This window comes from Dermacentor silvarum, chromosome 9 (assembly GCF_013339745.2).
Source record: "Dermacentor silvarum isolate Dsil-2018 chromosome 9, BIME_Dsil_1.4, whole genome shotgun sequence".
Classification (NCBI taxonomy): domain Eukaryota; kingdom Metazoa; phylum Arthropoda; class Arachnida; order Ixodida; family Ixodidae; genus Dermacentor; species Dermacentor silvarum.
Window position 1 is genome coordinate 157,823,406 of NC_051162.1, and position 5,347 is coordinate 157,828,752.

The following is a 5,347-nucleotide window of genomic DNA, read 5'->3' on the forward strand; positions in this document are numbered from 1 at the left end:
TGCCCTTGCAACGCACCTCGGTAGCGGACGTCGCGCGCTATGGTCAGTAGATAGGAGAAGTCAGACGAGAGAGAGTGCGCGTTGTCGCGTCGCTATGCTCGGTAGAGAGAAAGAGAAAATGAGAGCGAGAGAAACAAATTGTAGCAGCCCCAACGAGGCAACGCGCAGCGGTGCTGCCGACGCCATCCGCGCTTCTCCGTTTCCCCGCATTAGCGCCGAACGCTAGCGGTGTCCGTGACTACAGCAAGCGGCTGTGACAGCGGCTCGGCCGAGCTCCCACCAGCCGCGCGCTATACTGCACATGCGCTGTGACGTCATCCCGGCGTGTCGTCTGCTGGGCGCCGCCCGTATACTGTGCATAGCTTTCGCCCCACTTCCCCTACTTGTGCCCTGACTGCAAGTGCTTCGCGAGGCGTTCCCGGATGCCTCGGACCACGAGGAAATGCTTATAGACTTGAATCTTTATTTCATGTATCATACATGAAGGATGACGGGATTCCCTTACTTCGTATAACTTTGCATCATTTCGTATAGCCAGGACCACCTAGGAACCGGTCAGCTCCGCTGTGTCTTTAGCCTTGCGCCACTAGTGCAAGCTACCCCGAATTTTTTAGGGGCGAAGCTCCTTAGGGTGTGGGTCTGTCCCTCCCCTGTAGTATGTTGTAGTAGTAGGTAGCCACGTCTACTTTTATGCAAAAAAATTCCGAAAGTTGCGTCCGTAGCGCGGAATCGAACCAGGGACCCCTCGCTTCCGAACGCGCGGCGCTAACCACTACGCCACGAAGCGCACATGGACATACGCACCAGGATGACATAAATACCCAACATTAACGAAAATGTGGTGATCCCTCTTATATAGGAATCGGATAGAACACGAACGTGAAACGTGTCTTCACAGAAGTAGTGTAATGTTATTGCACATTGATATAATGTCTATTGGGTGTTTGTGGCCTAAGCGCCTTAGGCGTTGATGCACCCACGCTGACGCCTGGTGGCACGTCTCCTCCTCAATCACGACTACCAACGTCGATGACCATGAGCAACCGTCGTGGCATATGGAAGCTGCATACGCTGCACACGCTAGCACAACGCGAAGACGAAGCACGTAACTGACACACTAATACAACGCGCAAGACAAGCACGTAACTGAATCGTCACCGAGTAAATCAGCGCGTAAAGCGCGTCGTATTGCAGCCTCCGCGATCAACTTCAGAAAACATTTTCAGAGCTAATTGCGGAGGCCACGCTCCGCTGTGCTGAGTACGGTGAAACGCCACCTGGTGGCGTTGGTAGTGCTTCTTGATGCCAGCGTCCCTTCGAATGCTGGCTTCGAGGCGTCGTAGTGCTGAGACCACCGAAGCGTTCACTGTCGGTGCGCGGTTAGTGTCATAATGCAGTACTTCTCTTTTATGACGATAGCAATTATATGGACACTCAAAGCAGATTTCTGCCGTCGGCGTCCGCCGTGAGGTTCCGTATGACGTCAATGGAGATGAAATCGTCGCCGTGCGCCGAACGCTGTATGTGCGAGTGAAAGGGCGCGAGGGACGCGCGCTTTCACGGGGAGTGAACGCACGGCGGGGAACAAACGCGCGTTCTGCGCCGTGCTCGCTTAAGGGCTGCAGAAGTAAGCGTCTCTTTCCTCCTTTACAATCACCATATATGTAGAGCAAACGCGCCTTCTTCCGACGCGCGAGAGGCCGAGGGGAGGGGCAGGGGGGGGGGGAGGGCAGGGAAGAGAGGCGACGTTTAGCTGCGGCACCAAGTGCCTATTTATCAGAGGCCCGGCAACAGTCACCAACGCCGCACGCATTTTGAGCGAACGCGGGCAAAACGCTGAAGGCGTCCACAATAGTTCTGCGTGTTGCCGGTGCTGCTGCATGTCCAAGTTTTATACGCTATAAAGCTAATATCATTACTCCGTATAGCTCTCTACAAATTTGCTATCGCAATTGATGCTTCGCCTTTCAGGTGAAACTGCGACAACTTTTTCTGCTCGTAGGCGGCGGCACCGCCCCGAGCAAGAGCGCGGGTACACGGAGGAGTGTTAGATATATAAGGCGCGTCTGTGTAGCTCTCTGCAAATGCGTTTGTGGCGCAATGGGTTAAACGCTCGGCGATCTATCGTCGCGGACCGAGAGGTCGTGAGTTCGATTTCCAAATTTTGCATGTTTGTGGAACTTTTTCTTCTGGTTTCTTTCTTTGTATTATGTTCTATGACGTATTTCCGTGACGGAAATACGTCAGTGAAGTCTTGGTGGACCCCGGCATAAAACACTTTCGTGTTAAAAATTGCGCGTTTCTAACGCGTTTGTGCTAGCGCGTTACGGCCCGTGTAAGAAGCTGGTGTAAGACGCTGTGGCCTCTCCGCCTTATATACCCCCGTATTCATAAACGCTCCTCGACTTGAACTTGCCACCGCCTTGGGCAGCGCGTTCGAAACGCGTTGAAGGCGGTGGCAAGTCAAGTTCAAGTCGAGGAGCGTTTATGAATACGGGGGTTATACTCTGTCAGCAGTCATGTGATGGCGTCGGCAAACGCGGTGCACGTTCCGGCATGTGTAAACGGCTGCGTAAGACGCTGTGGCCTCTCCCCCTTACTAGAGAGTACTGCACGTTTCTAACGCGTTTGTGCTAGCGTCCCCTTAAGCGGGAGATGGTGCAATTATAATGAAGGGCGCTGTTATAAAATAGGAATGACGTCACATATGGCGCGTGTCATTGGTGGAAGTCAATCGTTCGATTTAGTGCGGCGAGACTGGGCGCATTACACGGAAGATTCACGGTTTACCGATGATTCCCTCCGGAGCTTCGCCTACTCATCGTCAATCACCCCGTGGATATGCGGTGTTTTTTTTTTGCGTACATGGACGCCACCGAAATATGTGCCTTATAACAAGCTTCGCCTGAAAAAGGAAGTCCTACACTGGCCGTCTTGTGGCAGCGCAATGCGTCCTATACATAAGCCAGAGTGTACTTGGTTTGGGCAAGCTTATTCAAAAATTTAGAATTTTTCCTTAAGCAAACGAGATCGGCAACAGCAAAGTTGCTGAAATGCTGAAAAGTGAAGAAAACCAACCCATAACTTGTCACTATCAGAAGTTGTAACATTGCTGTTGGTTGGCTGCGCCTAACTGCAAATTGTCGTTAATAAAGTGCGTATGTAGCCGACAAGATGTGTGTGCACAAGACAAACCTTAAAGCAAATGTGCGTTAACCCACAAAGCGGGTGACACCACCCTTCACCAAGAACGCAAAGCCTCGAGTGGACGAAGTCGGGACGGGGGAAGGCGTTGCTGGCGACTACAGACCCAGACAGTGCCAATAACCACCAGTCCTTACGTGCAACAAAGTTGAACATTGTCTTTTTTAGTCCTACCGTGTCGCGATCGACAACATGAAAGGTAAAGTTCGCTTGCCTGACTTACATTGCTACCAATGCAGACAGAGGTATACCTAGAGTGGCTAAGGCCAACAGAACCAGAACCACGACATAAACGAAACCGCCTTTACGTTTACGACAATGCAAAAGAATACAAAAAGATAGTCTGGTCTATTTATCGCCACCCCGTATACAAGGTTGCAGTTTCGCCCGAAAGACGAAGCATCGATAGCGATAGCAAATCGGTGGACAGCTATACGAAGTACAGATAACACTTTTATCGACCGTGTAAGCTTGGAAACATAGGCATCCTAACTAAATAAACAAATGATGTCACGCGAGATCAAAAGCAAACTAGAACACACATCTCACTCGATGACCGCGGAAACTCGCTGTCTGGAGATATACGAAATCAAACTTGCACTAAAATGCGCTGTTGTTCCCCTAACTTTTTAAGAATACCCCCTTTTATGCACTGAAGCACATAACTGGAACGCCCATGTATTTCGTTCCAGACTTTGGAAATAATATAAGGAAACTGTTGTCATCCTGTAAGTTCATTTCAAGTGGAAACTCATCTTGCAAGCTCACTGGCTACAATTCGTAAAGTGCAATGTGCCGTAAATTAATTAATTAAAAAGTTAATTAGTCCATTTTTGTTAATCAGTTGAATATGTGTTTCGATTTCTCGTGCTAGTAATGTCCGCCTGTTCGAATAACCCAGCTCAAGATCAAAAATCATGCTATCTGCCACAGGCGATTTTTTTTTTAAATTAATGAAACTTAAATATCACCGTGTATATCGTTCGCCGTTTTTATCATCCGTGTATTCTTATTGGCCTTATTATACAAGCTAGCATATCCCCGTTAGATTTATTTATTTATTCGAACAACTATATCTGCTTAAGTAGGATACAGAATTACAATTTACACACAAATAAGCGAAGGCAACAAAGTCGCTCCCAGTTATTCTATCGTGGCATCTACAAAGCAAAACATTATATGTGAGATACGCTGCTGAACTTAGTTCCACGAGGTTAAAACTAAAAAAAAAATGCAAGAACATAAACTCCTGGATTCCTACGTTAAAACGGTGCTGAAGCCCACCAATAAGAGATTATTTCCCATATGCGACTGTATGTCACGCTTCTGGAACAAAATTGTATGCTGACGCTATACGGACGAATCGATGTACTTAAGAACAGTTTAAAGAAAGAAGTACACATCAAAAACTACTAGTAACAACGTCCAGCACGACTAAAATAATAAACTGCCTTGAGAAACTCACGAAAGTGCGGAGCCGCTGGGAGTCTTTCCGTGCTCGAAATGCCAGCCGGCACAGCGCGAGGACCAGCTAGAATTTCGAGTCTAGGCTTTGGTGGCTTCGAAACCTGCTGAAGTCGAAAATTGGTTGAGCGGACGCCGAAGACGTACAGGCGAAAACTAAGCTGCCTTGATTGAGCCCAAGGTGTTCTTCTTTGCGGCCAGTCGTTATCGGTCAGTCGTCACATGCACTCTATCGTGATGCAGTACCAGGTGTCGAAGGCGACGGAGTAGATACGCTACAGCCCAGCGTATCTACGCGTCAGGGAGAGCACGTAGATTTTGCGCGCCTCTGCGGGGCGGTGTCGTCTGCTAGCTGTTTTCCTTCCCGAGCAGACGGCGCGTAGTGGAGATGAGGTCACGTGACGCGCGCGCGCGCGCGAGCAGAAGGCAGCAGTCGCGAAGCAGACGACAACAAGCGCGGACCACGCCAACGCGTCGAGGCATCAAGAAATAAAAGGCGAGAAAATGGCGTCACGTAATATTTCATCTTGCCTCTCTCCTTCCTGGTTATCTGCCGGGGACCTTGGCCGAGAAAAAAGGCGGCCTTGGCGTCACAGCTTCCGTCGGAACTTTTTTTATGTGATGAATTGTGCCATCGTTATCGCCGCGAGGTGACGCTTCAGACCACCTGACGAATGAC

At 49.5% G+C, this 5,347-nt stretch overlaps 1 protein-coding gene across 2 annotated transcripts in view; it reads right to left on the reverse strand.

The window, feature by feature from the left end:
* The window catches only part of LOC119464568 (mitochondrial uncoupling protein 2), a 104,267-nt gene extending 99,333 nt beyond the window's left edge, over nucleotides 1–4,934 (reverse strand). The window contains exon 1 of one of the 2 annotated variants that reach the window (XM_049656454.1): nucleotides 4,773–4,934. The gene's annotated coding sequence lies outside the window, so the exon portion shown is untranslated. Of the gene's footprint in view, nucleotides 1–4,669 lie in introns of both variants that reach the window. The other variant, XM_049656455.1, reaches the window with a different exon arrangement.
* Nucleotides 4,935–5,347: the final 413 nt, after the last annotated feature.